Source organism: Engraulis encrasicolus, chromosome 11, assembly GCF_034702125.1.
Source record: "Engraulis encrasicolus isolate BLACKSEA-1 chromosome 11, IST_EnEncr_1.0, whole genome shotgun sequence".
Lineage (NCBI taxonomy): Eukaryota > Metazoa > Chordata > Actinopteri > Clupeiformes > Engraulidae > Engraulis > Engraulis encrasicolus.
In genome coordinates this window covers 29799575-29819719 of record NC_085867.1, presented here as the reverse complement: position 1 = coordinate 29819719, position 20145 = coordinate 29799575, and the positions used below count along the sequence as shown (strand labels likewise).

General features: G+C 41.8%; 2 long non-coding RNA genes across 2 annotated transcripts; both read left to right on the top strand.

The window, feature by feature from the left end:
* The first annotated feature begins 15513 nt into the window (after positions 1-15513).
* LOC134458231 (uncharacterized) lies at positions 15514-18005 on the top strand. Its single transcript, XR_010036547.1, has 5 exons — positions 15514-15585; positions 16377-16503; positions 16615-16703; positions 16954-17070; positions 17921-18005. It is a non-coding gene; the product is annotated as an uncharacterized LOC134458231 (long non-coding RNA).
* Positions 18006-18432: 427 nt separating this feature from the next.
* On the top strand, positions 18433-19617 carry LOC134458235 (uncharacterized). The gene is made up of 2 exons (XR_010036551.1): positions 18433-19214; positions 19497-19617. It is a non-coding gene; the product is annotated as an uncharacterized LOC134458235 (long non-coding RNA).
* The last annotated feature ends 528 nt before the right edge of the window (positions 19618-20145 follow it).

Here is a 20145-nt window from a genome sequence, read left to right as displayed (position 1 = left end):
GCCCTACTGTCCCACACCCACCAACAGATGCAAGAAAAATCTGAAAAACTAGAGGCAACCGCTGCACTACTTGGACTAAAAATAAACTCATCAAAGACCAAAATCATGCGCATCAACAGCAAGAACACCACAGCCATAACCATGAACCATCAGGCATTGGAAGATGTGAACACTTTCACATACCTTGGCAGCATAATTTCAGTGGGAGGTGGCACAGAGGAGGATGTCCAAGCCAGGATTGGAAAGGCAAGGGTGGCCTACAACATGCTATCTAATATCTGGAAGGCAAAAAATATCTCTCTGAAAACCAAACTGCAGATCTTCAATTCAAATGTGAAAACCACCTTGCTGTATGGCGCAGAAACCTGGAGAATCACCACCACCATAATCAATAAACTACAGACATTCATCAACAGATGCCTCAGACGCCTACTGGGAATCTTCTGGCCCAACACCATCACTAACACCAACCTGTGGGAATTCACCAAACAAGACCCAATAGAAATTCAAATCAGGAGGAGGAAATGGAAGTGGATAGGTCATACATTAAGACGAAAAGAAGCAATAACCAACCAAGCACTGACATGGAACCCACAGGGAAAAAGAAAAAGAGGCAGACCAAGGACCTCCTGGAGAAGAACTGTGGAGCAGGAAATGAAAGAAGAAGGGCTATCGTGGCGACAACTGGAGCGGAGGGCCCAAGACAGGAGAGGATGGAGGACATTCGTCAATGGCCTATGTTCCTATGGGAATTTAAAGGCCTAAGTAAAAAAAAGTAAATGTAGGCATGCTCAACGTCGGCCAAGCTCTTCCTGTGCAGATAAATGATCACTATAAAATAATGTTTTTTGCTTAAGAGAAGAATAAAAGATTCATGAACACGCACGCACGCACGCACACACACACACACACACACACACACACACACACACACACACACACACACACACACACACACACACACACACACACACACACACACACACACACACAGAGAATGATGTTGTGGAGAAATGCACCCCAGCACTGTCTGCCCCCTCTCCTCTTCTATCACCTTCAGGAATGAGACCAGCCACCAGCTCAGAGCCACACACTGCTATCTTCAGACAGACTACAGCTGACAGAAAGAGCAGCGACACTGTGACAGACTAGACTCTCACACAGACTAGAGATCTGTTTTTATATTCTCAACAAGAATATTTGAATATTATTCAATAATATGATTATTATACTACTATAATATCAATATTATACTATGATGTTATATTAATATTAACTTATACCTTATAGCCTATTGTATAAATAAATATCTAAAACCATTGGGGAATAACTGAAAGGGTAGTGTACCTGGAGGGATTCTTTTAGACTGACAGGAAAACAAAGACTCTTGGCAATGTTCAATTTTTAACCTGAAAAAGTTCCAAATACCATAACTAAATCCACTATTTTATCAGTACAGTTCAGAGAGTCTGAAAAACAAATCTTATTTATTTATTTTTGACATAATCTTTTACATTTTGTTTGCCAAGGACCGGTGTTCTGTCGAGATGTGTTGCCTCGTCGAGATGAGCGACCGGTCGCCCTATTCGATAGTGGTGTTCTGTCGATTTGCGATGCCTCATCTAAATGAGCGACCTTGACTTTCCGCGGAAGGCGTTTCAATCGGTCCACGTAGGACTGTTTTAATAACCATTACTTTGTTTATTTCACGGACACGGACGTGTGGAGTTTAATAAGAACATGCGGCTGCTGACAACCGCGAGCCTCTCGTTTGAGCAAGTTAAGAAACGTGCCATATGAAAGAGACTGAGTTGAGTTTGCGCAAATACTGGAGAAAGTGTTTGGGATCAGGGCCTGGCTACGGGTTGTTTAATGCAGTCATTTGCTGTTGGTTTGGTTTCAATGCGACATGGGCTCGCAAGGCAAATTGCTACATGCAATCATGTGCTATGGGGATAAACGAGCGCGGTTTACATATTCCCAGATAGCAGATAGCGTATTGTGGCTTTGTTTTGGCAGATGTCTGTCTTTTAATGACCGGAATCATATTTTCATAACATCCCACCAGTGCATTTCTTATTACCATGTTGAGGCATTTTACAATGCAGTCGATTCAAATTCTTGAGTGAAAAGGGTGGAGGGAGCATTTTGACAGCTCAATCAGGTGGCGATTTTTTCCATTTTGCAATGAGAACGCCTCCTCTACATAAATACCGGTAGTCTTTTCTGATCCATGTTACAATGTTCGAGGCTGAGTGTGTGAGCGATTACGGTTAGGCAACAAAGTAGCAAATGTACGAGGCCACGCTATTTCGCAGATTTTCCAATGATCTGCTGGATGATCCTGTAACTGTAACTGTAGTGGCCGTTTGTCAAACAAAATCAAATTAAACTTAAATCAAACGGAACACTTCAGGCACCATGGGCAGGTAATGTACGCAGGCAAGACAAAGTCCAATTTCCAGGCAAAGTTCTTGAGTTGATGGTGGTTTATTTTATTCCAGTTGAGCAAACACATGGCATCTCTCGCTCTGGTAAAAAACCATATGCCCATCACCCAGGTGCCTACACAGATCACCACCTACTTCCTACCTATATACAGGTGTACTTGTGCCCACTATCGCCCCAAGTGTTCAAATGATATATCGGTAAATAAATCAAAGAAAAATGACTAAAGCTATAAAGCAAAGCAAATAACTAAACAAGTAGAATTATCATTTATTATTAAAATTACCACATTACTAAAATACTAATAACTAATCATACTGTAATGTTCTCAAAACAATAAACAAATTAACCATTAACTTTAACATTACTTAAAAAGAATAGTATAGCTCCAACATTCCGGCCCCTAATTGGGCATTATCACAATTACTGAATTATGAAAAGAGGAGCTATACAATAAGCACTAACTCACTACATCAAGCACAAATGTCTTCTTGCTGCACCTACAAAGAAAAAAGATGTTAATCAGAGAGAGAGAGAGAGAGAGAGAGAGAGAGAGAGAGAGAGAGAGAGAGAGAGACCAAATGGCCAAGTCAGTCCACTCCAGCCTCCAGCAGCAGGCACAGCTTCGTCACAGGCCTCTCCAGGACACTGGTCTTCATTTTGAAGCGCACGGAGCGTGCATGGCCCATCGCATCTGATCTCACTTCCAGGACTCTCCCCATCATCCAGCCTCCTCTCGGTGCTGTAGCATGTGCCACAAGAACAATGTCTCACGGTACAAGGTTTCTTCTTTCTGTCCACTTCTGTCTCTGAGTGAATGGAGCTTCATCTGGCAACACCCTCTCAGCAGGCGAGTCTAGAAGTAAGGCAAGTCTTGTTCTAGGAGCTTTCCTCTGTTGAGTCTGGTCTCTCTTGATCTCCGGGTCAGCAGCAGGAATCAACTGAAGGCCATCATCCAATACATGCCACTTGTCCTGATCGACATCAGTTGGCTCTCTGACGACTGCAATTCTTTCCAATTTGGGTTGTAGCTCATTTTGCAGCTTGAGGTCTACTCCTGACATTTCAATCTGCTCCTCTGATGCTCTTTCGGTGAGGTCATGGTGATGCTGTTTTACAGGAATTCCTTGCAGGTGTTCAACAGAGATGTAATTTGCTGCTACAGAAGAATAGTCACGTTTGCTTCTGCAGCTGCCACCATTATAGACTAACCAACCAACCCGAGTTCGGGTGGCGTATGGGCCGTCATTCTGGCTGTTTATCACCTGCCAAGGCTCCAAGATTTTAGATGCATCAGTTCCTATCAACAGTTCAACATCTGCATGAATGTCATGAAGCTTTACATCTTTAAGATAAGGCCATGGAGCAATGTCAGCTTGTCTGGGAATGTTAAGTGTAGACACAGGCATACACTTTTGAGTTAAAACATCAGGAAGCTCTATATAATCTTCAGCATCCATGCCAGACACCTCCAGCCCTGACAGTATGTGAACATCGACAACTTTCTGTTGGCCCATAGTTTTTAGAAGAATGTTTGTCTTCTCACCTCGCAGCTTCAGCTTTCTTGCCATGTTTTCTGTGCAGAACGTTCCAGAACTGCCAGGATCAAGGAACGCATATGTCTCTGTGGTCTTGTTGGTCAGTTTGCTTCTGACTTTCACAGCAACAATGGAAAAGGTGGAGTGTTCTACTCCGGCCCCGATATGGCTACATGTCTGAGAGGGCACATTTGAATCAGTTGAAGGGTTGACAGATGTACCTGTATTCTGTTTTTCTATGTGAAGGACTCCGGGGTGTTTCTTGTGACATACATGGCAATTCAAACGTCTCCGACAGTTTTTGCTTATATGGCCTATTCTGAGGCAACCGAAACAAATGCCCTTGTTCTTGATTAAGTTTATTTTGTCACTGTGTTCTTTGGCTTTAAACTCTGAGCACTGATTCAATGTGTGGTTGTTCTGCAGGCAAAAAAGGCAGCTATGAAAGGAGTTGGTGTTATTCATTGCATGTCCTGAAGGCTGCGCCATAGAGTCTTGGCTGACAGGAGTTACATTTGTGGCAAAACTGCTTTCCTTTCTCTCACTAAGCTGACTGCGGCTGGATGCTTTGGTGTGAGAAGAGGGGTAAGGATCTTGAATATTTCCAAAAACTGGATCTAATGCTATTTTGACTTGCTTCTCAATAAAATTCACAAGATCATTAAACATGGCTCTATATCCTCTTTTTTCCAACAGATCACATGCAACATTCCTCCATTTCTCTCTTAAATTGTAGGGAAGTTTCAGGATAATGCTCCGCATGTTAGACGGTATGTCCAATTCACTCAAGTACATCACTTGTTCCATCATGTTCGAACATCCTCTGAGAAATAAAGACAGTGCTTGCAATCCTTTCACATCCTCACGTTTTACTGGAGTCCAGTTCATTATTTTCTCCATGTAAGCAGATGCAATTTTGTGTTCATCTCCAAAGTGCTGTGCAAGAAGACTTTTGGCTCTTTGATAGCCTTGATCTGGGGGAAGATGTTGGCAACTCTGCACAAGGTCCCTTGGAAGCCCCCTGGTGTACTGTTCAAGGAAGTGCAAAGAGTCAATCGCATTATCCTTCTTCATTTCCACTCCATTTTCAAAGGCCCTAATAAATGACTGATATTGGAGAGGATCTCCATCAAAGACAGGGAGATTTCGTGCAGGCAGAGTTGATGATACACTCTGCTGAACTAACAATGCAGTGATTTCATTTTGTTTTTGCATAATGTTCACCACATCAATTTTGTTATTTCCAGTTTGAGTTTGGGAATTTAAATTGTTTCCTGTTTGATGTCCGAGGAGAGCAGTGCGTCTTACTTGTGGCGGCATTACATTCATTTGCGCAGCAGGTCTTTGCTTTGGTCTGACTACTGGTGCAGCAGGGAAGGCAAGAATATTTGCATGAGGAACAAAGTCGCTGGCTTGGGGATTTAGTCCGGTGGAGTTTTGGGCTTTACTCTTTTTCAAATAAGAGTTCATTCCATCTGATCGTTTTGAACCACACTGAGACGTTTTACTTTCTAATACCTCAAGCTTTGCTGTATTTGCTGCCAAGTCTGTTTCCAGCTCCAATTGTTCCTTTTCCCTGCGTAATTTTTCTGTTTCTCGTCGTAACCTTTCCTCTTGCACTTCAATTTCATGTTTCTTTTTCAGCAGCTCAGAGCGTTTCAAAAAAGCCATTCTCTCGGATTCCGCCTTTGCGCGCGCCTTGGATGAAGAAGTTGATGCGCCTGTTGCGCGTGATTTTGCAGTACTAGATTTTACACTCAACACATTTGAAATGCTGTCTTCGGGATTTATCCCATCATCAAGACAGTCTGTGTCATGAGGCTCTTTTGGCTGCGAGTATGGTTTGCCACTTTTAGACAGCCACTCCTTTATCTCCTCAGTAAATGCTCGACATGATGTGATTTTATCCTCAAAGTTTTTGATGTTGCTGTTAAGCGTTTGGTCATTCTCTGGTAGAGGCAATTCCATGAATGTCTCGTGTACTTTAAGCGCCTCCTCGTAGCACTGAATGAACAAGGCAAGCTGCGCGTTCACAGCATCTGATTTTCCACCTGACTCAATTAGGCCGCGGATTTTATCCATAAACCTTTTAGATTGCTTAATTTTTGCTGATCGATTTTCTTGACAAGTCTGTATGTAAAAGCATATTCCTTTAGGTGTTAATTTAATCGACCGTTTTGATTCAGGCCTTTCCAATCCGGATTTCGCTTCTGCGTCGGACATTTTGCTACAAACTTATAATTTTGAATAAAGTTCTGAATGCGGCAATGGTGACGACCAGAAAGTGCCGAATTTTATCGTAAGCAATGTTCTTATAAAACAAGCAAGTCCTCTTCACCGACACAGGTTGTGAATGCACAGGCTTCTTATCATGCCTTTTTATGAATGAAGGTGGCCGGGCGCGTAAATACAACGCGCGCAGCAGTCAAGGCAGCCAGTTTTAACTTTTTATAAGTCCAAACAACTTGTCAATGTAATCATCTTCACCGTTTTCCTATACGGCTTTTAACTCTTCAGCAGTGCACATACCACGAGTTCTTTGTTCTGGGCAAGGCCTTCCTCCCTCACGCCAACAAACAATCCATGAAAGATGAACTCACAAATCCTTTTTCCATCGGATATTCCAATAATGTCCGAGATCCAGATCCAAGGAAAGTTTTCATTAATCCATAGGCGCAGACTTTTCCTTGAGCCAGTTCTTAGTTGGGTAGGTTTTTTACTTGTGTAGTGGCCGTTTGTCAAACAAAATCAAATTAAACTTAAATCAAACGGAACATTTCAGGCACCATGGGCAGGTAATGTAGCCTGAGTATCATCCTCCGTAGTGACCGCGCTAGCTCAATACTTTCGCTTGCTGACCACGGAGTCTGACCCTGCAGCCACCCCTGGTAGTTGGAATTCAGATATTCGTTCAGTATCTGAACAGCCAATAGGCTCGCTGATAGTCTAAGCCCCTCCCCAAGCCCTCTTACATATTCAACTGAAATACAACAACTTGATGATGGCGATGTGATGTCTGTAACCAGGACATTTGATAGTGCTTGGTGTAAACTGGGACATTGCCGTCCGCCAAGACCTTTGACGGGCTTTCGGCACTGACACTGCGCAGCTCTTGGGCAGTCACACTGGGCGTTTCTCTTCTGTTCACTTTAATGGTTTTAGTTGACAGTTAATAATCTTCATAACAAGGTTGGAACAAGCGCAGCCCCATTTCAGTGTTACTTTTTTTGCTGTCACACTCGACGCATATACACAGACACAAACTGGGAAGGAGAGAGGGTGGGGGCTGCTCCGTGGGCTGTGCATTTGGCGCATATTAAACAACGCAACTAGTAGTTTCCCAATAAAATTTGAATCATAATGCCGTGGATCCAATACTATAATATCATATAATATTGTCCTTAAGTCTGAGCGATGCATTGATTATTTGTTTAGGGTACGTTTTCTGTAGGGTTGCCAACCGTCCCTTGAAATACGGAATCGTCCTGTATTTAGAGATAAAAGTACGGGTTCCGTATTGAACTGAAACGGGACACGGGACGTTAGAATGCAGGAAATTACATCTAAGAAATAAAAAAATATATGGTGGACGACCCCCAGACCCCCGGCACGATGAAGTGTCCCGTATTTTTTTCATTGACAGTTGGCAACCCTAGTTTTCTGCCAGCTAAATGCAAGGGGGAAGGGGGCTATATTAGCAAACAAGACGATTGCACAGTTAGCCTGCTAATTTTAAATATGATCACCTGGAGCTAATAGCCTTCACATGGCTTAATCCATCCCTGTTATCAGTCCGCTTGAGGTTTTTGCTTCGGGAAAGTGAAAAAATGAGGTCCTAATTAATCTTCAGATGGTGTCGGACCCTGACGGTGCCATAGGCACACGTTGTATGTCTCCCTGAAATCGTAGGTTTTTGACGGACCTCGACAAGTTCTACACTCCTTAGTTACCGTTGCTGAGCTCGGATTGGTTGGCGGCCGTTTGTGGGAGGGGTTTTGCGAAAGGCTAATTCCCTCATTAAGTGAGATAATTTCCAACTGCCGGGGGTGGCTGCAGGGTCAGACTCCGTGGTCAGCAAGCGAAAGTATTGAGCTAGCGCGGTCACTACGGAGGATGATACTCAGGCTACAGGTAATGTACGCAGGCAAGACAAAGTCCAATTTCCAGGCAAAGTTCTTGAGTTGATGGTGGTTTATTTTATTCCAGTTGAGCAAACACATGGCATCTCTCGCTCTGGTAAAAAACCATATGCCCATCACCCAGGTGCCTACACAGATCACCACCTACTTCCTACCTATATACAGGTGTACCTGTGCCCACTATCGCCCCCAAGTGTTCAAATGATATATCGGTAAATAAATCAAAGAAAAATGACTAAAGCTATAAAGCAAAGCAAATAACTAAACAAGTAGAATTATCATTTATTATTAAAATTACCACATTACTAAAATACTAATAACTAATCATACTGTAATGTTCTCAAAACAATAAACAAATTAACCATTAACTTTAACATTACTTAAAAAGAATAGTATAGCTCCCAACAGTAACTTTAACTTCTGTAATCCTATCGTAACTTGCGTAGGATGACCAGACGTCCGGTTTTCCCCGGACATGTCCTACTTTTGAGACCTAAAAAAATGTCCGGGGGGAATTTCAGAAATGCCCGGGATTTTGTTGGACTGCCTGAAATATAGACCTAATTCATCTGCACTGTAATTTTCACTCCGTTCCATTTGACGACACTTTGGTTTCTCTCTACCATTCACAAATTAGTCACGCCCTTCTCGTCAAATCTAGCCACTTCGCACCATGTGTCCGAAAGAAGTAGCCTCGGGGACTAGCCAGTGCGCCCCATGTTTACAAGCGAAAGTGCATCTGTCCGCCGGTTCGACGGACTGCAATGCCGATAGAAACGCAAATGCACGTTCGCGGTGGAGTTGAACAAAAATTCCCGCGTGTGAAGCCAGGTATGAAGGTAATCTAACACAGGAGTATGCCTAGTAACACCACCAAATCCATCATTTAAGGAGGTACAAGTTTTGTTACACCTTGTCACAAGACTTAGCCTAAAAATTCTTTCATGATCTGACATTTCCAAGTTATTTGCAAAAGCAATTTCTCGGAGCTAGAAGGACTCATTCCTGAGTTAAGAAATTGAGCTTCTTCTTCATCAGCTTCTTTTTCTGTCTATTGCCTTTGCAGTTATTTATAACGCTGTATGGGTTATCTTATTAATGGTAGGCCTAGGTAAAACTCCACTTCCTCTCTTAATGGTGTCCCATTGCTAATCTCTGAGCACCATGCCACTACAAATAGCCTATCTAAATATGCCTAATGGATGACAGTGGAGGGGTAAATTGTCTTATAAACATATTAAGCCTAAAATGTAGCCTAATAGAACTTCATTATCAATTCAGTTGAAAACCACAAATGTTTTATATTTAGTTTCCAATGTTATATAGCCTAATGCTGTTCATCTTTGTGGGGAATGGCTGAGCTGGGCCTACATGATGGTGAATCTATTTTTAAAAACCTAATGCAGAAATTAGAATAGGCCTATGAAATTGAGCTGCATTGTTATGCCGTTTAGCTACTCCAATATAGGTGTTAGGCCTACTATCTAGGATTGTAACAAAGGCTCTGCATCATATGATCACACAAATTATGTGATAGGCCTATAGGCGTAACTGAAGATAGTTTAATTGTCATTTGTGGTAGACAAATGAATGTGCATGCCAAAAAGTTCAAGTGGCTTTTAAACAAATTACCATTTTGGATGCATTGATACTTTATAGGCCTATACTATCATACCTCATACCCATATATACTTTCATACCTGTAGCTACATACACCGATGACACCCCCCGGCCAAAAAAAAGTCTCCTTTTTACAAACCCAAATCTGGTCACCCTAAACTTGCGCTACAGTTTGAGTCACTAAAATTGACAGTCTCAGGGGATCCTATCGTAACTTGTGGTCTCACAATTTGATGGGCAATTACCCGCGAAAACGACCGCGAGGGTGTGCGCATGCGTGCGCATGCTCAGTAGCGAAGAGAATCACATCTCGATGGGTCGCTCATATAGACAGGACACCGGAAATTACTTAATTTATACAGTTGAGGATGATATTATCAGCCCCCCTCGTGAAATTAGACATCTCTCTTGATTTCTCAGTGAGAATTACCATTATGAACTATTTCTGTTATTCTGGAAACAAATACACTGATGGAGATAATATCCAATGAGTTGAATTTGGATTTTCCCATTTTCACAATGAGTTTAAACAAAAAAGAGTAAAAATGGCAAGGACAAAATTATTAGCCCCCTTATCATCAATAGTCAATACAGTGCCATTTATGAACCAAAACTGACATCAGGCACTTTGATTAGTTGTTAACCATGTTGGCACATGCCCTACCATGGATTTTGGCCCATTTTTCCATTGCAAATATTTAAGCTGGTCCAAATTGGATGTTGAGGATGGACATTCATTTTCAGCACTCCTCAAATACTATCTAAAGGATTGAGATCTGAACCACACCATGACCATGGTTTTAGTATCCTTGAAGAATATTTGAACAATTTTGGATGAACGTTTTGGTTTATCTTATTGAAAGATCCAGTGAAGATCATAGCTTCCACTATGAACATATTTTTGCATGGTCACCTTCCACATTCTATCATAATCTTCTGTTTGTATGGTGCCGTATGCCCAAACAAGATATCCTATGGCTGAGCCTGCCACAGAATGATGCTTCCACCACCATGTTTAATTGTGGAATCCATGTTACGTTTTACGGACTATCACTTTCTTCATCTGTCAGAAGCAGAATTCATGCATCAAAGCAGGCGCAATTGAATCTCATCAGATGACAGCAGAGACTTTCAAAACTCATTTTTGACTTTCAAATGTTCATAGGCAAAGCTCAATAACACTCTGATATGCACCGCCTTTAGTAAAAGGGTTCTTCTGTGATGATGGCCCCAAAGACCAATATGATGACAAACCCTAACAACTGTCTTTCTTGAAATAAAAACTCCAGGTGAGGCCAGGTCAATAACAACCATCTAGGCAGGTGCCCAATGCTTCTTTGGTCTAATGAGCAGTTTCCACAGTTACACATAATGGTGAGGGCATCACGGTTTTAGACTGTTATTCAGTCTCAGACACAGGGAGTCTGGGTCTGGATTGCTGGGTCCTCTAACAACATTGTAACCCAAAGTAAACATTTAAATTAGTTTAGAGGTTTTTCAAGAACGCTAAAACCATGATACTGGAATGACCTGCTCATAGTCCAGTCCTCAATCCCACTGAGAGTCTGTGGCAAATGTCTATGCTCAGCATCCATGCAATTTGGACCAGCTAGAACACTTTGCAGTGAAGAAATGAGCCAAAATCCCTAGTGGGGAATGTGCCAACCTAGGTAACAACAGTTCAAAGTGCCTGTTGTCAGTTTTGGTTCATAAATGGCGTAATATTGACTATAAATGATTAGGGGGCTAATAGTTTTGTCCATGTAATTTTTGCCCTTTTTTGTTTAAACTCATTGTAACGATAGAAAAATGCAAATTCAACTCATTGGACATTATCTCCATCAGTGTATTTGTTTCCAGAATAACAGAAACGGTTCATAATGGTCATTCTCACTGAGAAATCCAGAGAAATGTCTAATTTCAGGAGGGAGGCTAATAATATCATCCTCAACTGTATCTAAAAGCCAGCAGGACCATTAGAATTCTATTTGGTGCTGTTGCATCATTGATTGTTCAAATCAATGTGCTGCATCATTATGACATCACTAATGAAACAGGAACAGGATGCTTACCCAACAATGGGAGTTCTAATTTCAGAATTTAACCTTGAACTAGATTATCAATGGGTCATTCTATGATTGACACACACAGAGAGAGCATATAGCCTGCATTGAACATACACAGCATTTTTCAACTACCTAATATCTACTTTTAATACTACTACTATACTTTTACTTCTTTTACTTTTACTTTCATCTGAGCTTACAATTTTCTCTTGATCTCTTTTTACTATTATCGCTATTTCTTTAATCTTTTTTTCTTCTTTTATCTAGCCTATTCCTACCTTTCTTCTTTTTTCTATACTATGTTTTCCCGTTTCAAAATGGCGGAGTCAGCGGAAGACCGGCCGCCTCCAGGCTGCTGCCTGATGGCCGGCCTGAAGACGATCGGCAAGGCCATCACCAGGTGCTTCAAGAGGAGAAGCTCCCGAGTTGGGGTGGCAAAGGCAGAGGTGGAAACGGCCATGAGGGCAGTGGAGGAAGACAAAAAGGGGGAGGAATTGAAGCTGCCAGTCAGCTTTGATATGACTGCAGACTGGAACTGGGAGGCCTGGGACGTTCTACATCTCAAGATTAAGGCGAGCCTGGCAGAGAGCGAAATGGCCATTCGCAACGTGTCCAAAGGCCTACAAGCAAGTGAGGACAGGGGGAAAAAAATGTCTGGAAAATGTGGGCTTGCACACATTGCATATTTAGTATTGTTTCCATATAGTTACAGTAGCATGTCTGCTTATCAGTAATGAAAGAGAAATGAATTGATTATTAGGCTACACTCTTTAATTTAACTTTTACAGCAATTAAAAACACATTGCACACCTTTGTGCACTTAGTTAAAACAGAAAAGGAAACATGTTTGAGAGGGAGGGGGATTAGAAACTGACGTTATCATCCTGTGCTTTTGAGTAGAGATCTATGATTGCCGATGCCCAAGCCCGCTCTGCCTGGACATACTCTTCGAAGAGGAGGAAGAAAGAGTCCTGTTCTGCAGGACCCTCTTTAATATCGGTGAGATGTTGTGTTGTGGCTTCTCTTGAACCAAGTAAAATGACAATAATCGTACATGCCATTTGGCAAAAATAACACTAATCCTCATATACTGCTTTCTGGCTGACCAGAACAGGGCCGGTGCCCATTCCCACACCAGTTATGTTTGAAACTTAAGTGCTTACTTACAAACCTCCCAGGTTCATACCCGGCTCTGGAACTTTCCATGTGTGTATGTTACCTGGATGAACCTGCTGACGTCCATGTTGTCGTCACAGTTGGAACTGATGGAATAAAACAAGTAGCCCTTTTTTTCAGTTCGGGTCGCGACCACACTGGCCGGTTCCAGATTAGGTGTGGGAAGGGGCACAGGCATGGTTCTCTGTTAGCCTCAATGAGCCTATTGAGTACCCTGGTGATGCAGAATCACAACCATTAGAATCAGACATGCTTGAAAGTCAATCTTTCTGACAATTAAAAGTGTATTAAATATCACACCATCATATCACATCTTATTTCGTGCCAGTGGATATGATATTGAGGTAGAAGCGTCCTTGTTTGTGTGTGTCTGTAGATTGGCTGAGCTCCGACAAGGAGACCGAGGGAGAGGCTGAGGCCGAGATGGAGGCATAGAGTCCGAGATGGCCTCTTAAGCCTTCAGGGCACAGGTGGCACAGGTGAGGTAGTTAAAGATGTTGGGCATTATGTTGAGAAGGTACAAAAAAGGAAGACTATAGAATCTAACATCTAACAACGAAATGACTTGTGTATTTTAACTCCAGGCTTTGACAGGAGATGGGTTTCCGGGTCACCACCAGCGCCTGACCAACAAGACCCAGTCCAGACCCAGTGTGTGTGGTCATCTGCTACACTGCCCTGCCCTGTCCTGATCTTGGCCGTGAGTCATAGCCCCGGCCGTATACCTCACCTCCGACTCAAGCCACGCTAAACTCCAACCCACCTATCCCACTTTCCTAAAACTCAATAAACGTTAAAGCATCTCAAAAGTGACACAGTTGGGTTTTCATTTCTTGACAATACCTGGCAATAAAGGTACCCTGGCTGCTACCTACAGACAGACTACAGCTGACAGACAGAGCAGCGACACTCTGCTACAGGGTGAATAATAAGTAGTTGATCCCTTGCTGATTTTGTTGGTTTGACCACTATTAAAGAAATGATCAGTCTATAATTTTAATGGTAGGTGTATTCAACCATGGAGAGACTTACTAAGAAAGCTATTGGTAACACTTGGTGCCACAGAGGATTAACATCAGTGCATGTATGGTACCCCTGCTTCAGACAGAACCTGTGCAGGCCCACCTGAGGTTTGCCAATGCACATCCAACTGATTTAGGGTATGTTTGGGAGGTGCTGTAATCAGGTGTAACCAAAATCAAGCTGTTTCACATTAGCACAACTCAATGTGTGGAAGATTGAGTATGCGAAATGCAGCCTAAGATTCCAAAAACATGCTCCTCACCATCATGCATGAAAGTGGTAATATGGGGTTTTGAAGGCATTTGTCTGACACACACATACACGAACGTGTGCGCACGCACGCACTCACACACACAGACACACACACACACAGACAGACACACACACAGACAGACACACACACACACACACACACACACACACACACACACACACACACACACACACACACACACACACACACACACACACACACTGACACACACACACACAGGGGCGCCGACAGGGGGGGAAAAGTGGTACTGATTATAACGGCCCAGACCAACACAACGGCCCGTCCGCGGATGGCAATTAATAGCCTAATAAAATATTAGAACTAATATTCTTGCCTTTAAAAAAAATGTCTATTTACAATGAAATGGTAATTGGAAATGAACGTAGGCCCATTAAACTCACAACTATCGATTTCCATAACGTTTTCGTCAGTTCTTTAGGACCCTCCCCCCCTTAGCTCTTGCGAAATGGTATGGTCCAATCTGGCGGCGCGCGAGGCGTTGAATCGCACAGCGTCCGAAATGCTGGCAGCAGGAGTACAGAGCGACTTGAGGTCTTAACCATAGAATGTTAGAATGTTAGTAATATAGGCTACAGTAGGCTACAATCTATGTCTTAACCACATGATGGTGAGCTGGTGGTGACAGAGTAATGTAGTCAGGTTGGCAAGAAAAGACGGCAGAAAGAAGAGAGGGTCAGAAGCAGGCAACTGGTCACTCAATTTTTCTCCAAGAAAGGTATGCTCACTCAATGACATTGCGTTTGCAAACGCAATCAAATGATAGGCCTAACTAACAAACGGAAACCTTGGATAAACTTCCAAGAGAGCACGTTAGCATGGCTCCTATTTAAACAATCCACCTTTATTGTCACCGCGAGCAAACGGCAAAAGTGATAAACTATAGCCTCCAAACAGACAGCAATTAGATTTGGGCCGGGTCCGTTTTCAAGTCAGCAGATCCGCATAGCAGTCACAGTCATTTTGCCGATCAGCGGCAGCTCCGATCCGGACCAGTAGTTTGACAGTCAGTTTTGAAGGCTCCTGGCGGATGCGGGCCACATAAGCAATCCGGACGCGCCATAATAAAATAATTCAGTCCGATTTGAAGGCGCGTGGCGGGGGCGGGCCACATAAAGCAATCCGAACGCGCCAAAACTGAATTTGTTCCCCAACTGTCACTTTGGAACCCTCAGAGAGAGAGACTCAGACTGTTCTTCAGTTTACCTCAGCTGAACTCAACTATCCGCCTGTGTCGCGTCTCGTCCAACACTGCACTGTCGTGACTTGATCATTCAATGATGGTAAGTAATTATTTAACTTAATACTATGGTAGAAGTAAAATACACTCACACGCCGTCGCCACTACTATTTCAGCGTTTTAGTCCAGTGAGTTAATTACCTCCTCTGTTGTGTCGTGAAATGGCTTGGCCGAGCACTGAATCATAACACCGCAGCATCGCGCTAACTTGCTGCTGTCTTTGTGGCTGGCGGGCTGTGGCATCATAAGCTTTTGATGAACCCACTCAAAATGTGTCATGATCGGGCTATTTGAGTCAATTTTAGCGGCATTAGCAGTAATGGTGATAATCTTTTATGAAGCAAACATCCCAAACATACCCTATCAACACGAGGCAGAAACAAAGGTAATTTCTAATCGACTAGCACTACTAGTTCTGTAACTAGGACCGCTGTGATTTGTATAACATTCGCCAAAAAAGCTAGGTATAGGTGCGAGTGTGATGTACATGATGTGTTCGATTATTTTCAATCAATTTCTGATGGCTTAATAATCACCGTATCCATGTTGTGCCGCCGACAGCAAACATTCTGTGTTGTGCTATTAGCTCACCTTGAGCTGAATTCATTTGACATCACGCAGTTTGTAACTCCTTGATTGTTGTAGCCTATTTACACAAATCCTAAATGGTCGTATTGTTAGTTTAATAACTGCATTGTGATATAGGCTATAACATGGATTAGGCTTCATCAAAATACTGTGAATTAAAGCTCATGCATGCATGTTGTATGCAAAACGTTGAAACTTTTTTGTCTTTCTTTTCCTCTTTGCTTTGGGTTGGGTATTGTACGGTAGGTTCAGCCATTCCTTGATCGACCTGACACCAGCATTAGGCCTACTCGATGTGTATGAAGCAAGCTGCCTCTGCATCAAGTGAGGGAAGAAGCCGCCACTGAAAAGCTTTTTGGACTGTCATTTGAAGGTATGAGCCGAGAGTTGTAAATATGAATGCCAATTGTACTAGGCCTATATATTTTCACAGTGAAATCCCAATAACTATTATTCATAATTATTTATTCCTTTTCTGCTACAGGACACAAATGAAAGGACAGGAATTCTGCTCTGCGGCGTTGGTCTCACTATTTATTCAAGAAGCCCTTGGACACCACCAGAATGTATGAAGTAAGTTGTTTTTATGTTATGCATTAAAGCCCATGCATGCTGGCACGCCCCCCCCCCTCTCTCTCTCACTCACACACACACACACTTGTTGTACTGCACTCAATAAGAGCTTGCCTGATGCTGTTGTTTGGTGGCCTGAATGTGCATAGAATACCTACTGTCTACTTGAATAGGTTTATTGTATGTTCTATGTATTTCTATGACAAACTTTCAACCTTTTTGTGTTTCTTTTTCTTTTTGCTTTGGGTAGAATTGTAAACAGTAGGCACAGTCATTCCTTGATCGACCTGGCATCAACATCGCTCGATGTGTATGAAGCTGCAAGTGAGAGAAGAAGCCGCCACTGAACACCTTTTTGGACTGTCATGTGAGTGTATGAGCTGACAATTTAACTTCTTTAACTGTTGATCCTGCTGAGACATATGTAAGTGGCTTGATAATGTCTCATTTACACTAATGTATGTCAAGCTGGTCTCAGGCTAACAAGACTACCATGAAATCTTAAAAGTTTTGGACAGACGTCTCAATTTCACCATTGTGTTGTGCCATACTGGACAAGTATTACTTGCTCAGTTTTGACAACCTAATTCTATATTCTGCTGTGCAACTTGTGCACAAAATGATTCACAATTCTTCTCGACCACCTCTGAAAACTTTTATCCATCCTTGCTCTGAACAAATTAGCAGAACAACTAGATCTACCACCAGAGGAAATAGTAGCCTCCCAAGCCGGGTAACAGCATAAATTTGCACAATCTGTTTTTGCAGAGCAACTAAATAATGGAATGCCCTTCCCACCCACATAAAAGGCATTACAAACTTTTATTCATTCTCACTTGGAGTGAAGAAATGGCTTTCATGTACCCAGTCTGGTCACCACTAATAGTTTTGCACATACCTGTTTTGACACTGAGCATATGGTAGTTTTTGCATATGACATATTTTAGTGTGTGTGTTTTGTGTGTGTGTGTGTGTGTGTGTGTTATATGTTTTCTTACCTGCCCAGGGAATGCAGATGGAAATTAGCTTTTAGCTATAATGTGGTGCAGGTCATCTTTTTTTTTACTATGTAACTAATGTACTTTGCACATGGTCCCTGATGAAATAAACCAATAAACTAAACTAATTGTAAACATGGATGCCAATTGTACTAAATATTTTCACAGTGAAATCCCAATAACTATTATTCATAATTATTTATTCTTTTTGTGCTGTAGGACTCAAATGAAAGGACAGGACTTCTACTCTGCTGGGTCGGCCTCACTACATATTCAAGAAGCCCTCGGACGTCATCAGAATGTAAGTAAGTTGTTTTTATGTTATGCATTAAAGCCCATGCATGCTGGTGTGCACACTCTCTCACTCTCACTTACTCTCTCTCTCACACACACACACACACACACACACACACACACACACACACACACACACACACACACACTTGTTGTACAACACTTAACCAGAACTTGCCTGATGCTGTTCTGTGGTGGCCTGAAAAGTGGATGGAATACCTACTGTCTACTTGGCTAGGTTGACTGTATGTTCTGTGTACGGGGTCATGTTCCCACAGCCCATTGGTCCCACAGCTTATTCCTGCTGCTCCATGTTCCCACATTTTTAAGAAATTATTCAAATATACAGTGCACAGCAATAATGAGTATACCCTTGTTGAAAAGTAACATTTTGAACACACAAGTTATTCCCAAAACGCTCATAGAGTAATACAACATCTTTTGAGCTTACATAAGAAAATTAAGGCCAATTGTATAACTTAAATGACATATTTGCCCATTTTTGTGAAATTATGCTGGTGCAAAATTGAGTACACGCCTATCATAGTGTCTGAGAAGGGGCCGTGTTGGCCTGAATTGTCTCAAAATTTAAAGGGATTAAAAGGGAGGTCATTGTTGTGCGTTTTATCTTTGCCTTGCATTTAACTTTTACATTTTGAGTCTGCACCTGGCTATAATTGATGTGTGTGAGATTCGAATGAAATCCTATAGGGAGTATCATGATCTGTTTCAGTAGTTACAGTACATGTTGACAAGCATATTTCTTTTGGTGAAATTCAGCTTCCTACTGTTGATGGCACCCACACAGCCCCAAGCCATGCCACTCCCACTACCATACTTGACTTTCAGCATGAGGCACTTTCCTTTGTACACATCGCTTTTTACCACCACACATGTTTGACACCATCTAAAGCCAATTTGTTTATCTTGATGTCATTAGATCAGAGGACATGGTTCCAGTAACCCATATCCTTAGTTTGTTTGACTCTGATGAGACCATGATAAACAAATTTGCATTTGATGCTGTCAAGCATGTGTGCCATTGACTGAAATGTTAAATACATCATTGCCGTGATTAAGGCGATTACATTTCTAACCAAATATTAAACATTGACATGTTATTTAGAAAGTCGAGAATTTTAACTGATTTGATATGACAATATGACCCGTTTCTTTTTTTCTGAAGAGAATGGTGATTTCATCACAATCTTCTAATTTTGTGAGTTACTTAATTCATGGTTTCTTGAAGCCAAAAATATGCAAGAATAAACAAATTATTGGCATAGTTTAAAATGTGGGTCGTGAATCTATAATCTATGAAAGTGTAACATTATTGATGGAATTATGGAAATAAATAAACATTTTCATGATATTCTAATTTTTTGGCCAGCACCTGTATGTGTCAGTTCATTCACAATCGTATGTAATTTGTGCCTGCACATACATCTGCATTAAGTCTAACGTTTCCCTTCTGCTTTGTGTGCTTTTTAATATCTTACAGTGTGAAGAGGCAACAAGGGAGAGATGAACGCTATCAAAAATGTGGAGATGGATCTGGCAGCCGACCGCTTTGGCACACACCCAACAAGAAACAAAACAATAAAGAATACTAAAATGCATAATTTGTAAGCAGCTCATTTTTTAAAAAACATTGTTTGCTCTTGCTTGAAGGTGCACTGTGTAAAATTGTGGCCAGAGTAGTTATTGCATCTATGGTGCTCATTGAAACTGTGCTGTCTACTGCTAATTTAGATTTTTGCATGAATACCAAAGTGTAGTGAGTTTTGCAGCTAAAAATGTCTATTTCTGGAAATTCAAAATGGTGGACCATGGAGAAGATCCCCCTTTTCATGTATGAAAAGTGCAAATTTCCCAGTCATGTTGAATACTTTGGTGGTGGTAAATATCTGTTAAAAAGTTAACATTTGTGAATGGGCATAATGAATTCTGGAAATGAACAACTAAAAATATTCCACGTCCACCTTTAAAGGGGTATGCTACTTTTTTGGGGCTTAATACAGTTAAAATCGTTGGCCAGGGTTTATATAGGTGGTAAAGTGTCTTATTTTCCATGTTCTTGTTTTAAGACAAGTTAGAAGAGGAAGCATGTCGCTAAGCTAGTGAAAGTCAATGGATCCGTGTAGCATGTA